The 994-nt window shown below is 40.7% G+C and overlaps 1 non-coding gene across 1 annotated transcript; it reads left to right on the top strand.

Moving 5' to 3' along the window:
- Window positions 1–628: 628 nt before the first annotated feature.
- Window positions 629–710, top strand: trnas-uga. Its single transcript has one exon. It is a non-coding gene; the product is annotated as a tRNA-Ser (tRNA).
- Window positions 711–994: the final 284 nt, after the last annotated feature.

Here is a 994-nt window from a genome sequence, read left to right on the forward strand (position 1 = left end):
TCAAATCTTTACAGATGTAAAATGGACAGAATTAGATAGCCGACTGGTTAATGTCTGGCAGTTAACATAGCAAGCTGCGATGGCCGAGTGGTTACGGCATTGGATTTGAAATCCAGTGGGGTCTCACCGACAGGTTTGAACCCTGCTCACAGAGCTTTGCCAAACCAGTAATTTGAAAATATCCTTGGTGACTTGATATGGATAATCTCTTTAATGCGTGGACGTTGGACCTGAATTTCAATTGGTTCACCCCACCCATGTTTTAACATTGCTTGAAGCAAATAGCCCACTTGTTCTTTCTCCTCATCACTTTCCTTAGTTTCCTACTGCTGCGATGGCCAAGTGGTTTAAGCATTGCAAATAAACTCCAGTGATGTCTCCCTGTACAGTTTTTAAAACTGCTCGCAGCGCATTGACAAACCAGTATTTATTTGTAACATAGCATTGATGACTTGATATTGATGAAGTGCTTAATGCATAGACTTGTCCTTTGATTCAAGTGCTCAGAATACGTATTCATTGAAAAACATTTCAATTAGGCTCTTCTGAAGATAGTCTAGTCTTTACAGAAGTAAAATTAACAGAATGAAATAACCGACTGGTTAAGGCCTGGTAGTTAAGATAGCAAGCTGCGATGGCCGAGTGGTTAAGGCGTTGGACTTGAAATCCAATGGGGTTTCCCCGCGCAGGTTCGATCCCTGCTCACAGCGCTATAACAAACCAGTTTTTATTTTTAACATATCCTTGGTGACTTGATATGGATAATGTGCTTAATGCATGGACTTGTCCTTTGATTCAAGTGCTCAGAATATATATTCCTTGAGAAACAGTTCAAATAGGTTCTTCAGTAGATAGTCAAATCTTTACAGATGTAAAATGGACAGAATTAGATAGCCGACTGGTTAATGTCTGGTAGTTAACATAGCAAGCTGCGATGGCCGAGTGGTTACGGCATTGGATTTGAAATACAGTGGGGTCTCACCGACAGGTTTGA

The sequence above is a fragment of the Oncorhynchus tshawytscha genome, linkage group LG28 (genome assembly GCF_018296145.1).
Source record: "Oncorhynchus tshawytscha isolate Ot180627B linkage group LG28, Otsh_v2.0, whole genome shotgun sequence".
Lineage (NCBI taxonomy): Eukaryota > Metazoa > Chordata > Actinopteri > Salmoniformes > Salmonidae > Oncorhynchus > Oncorhynchus tshawytscha.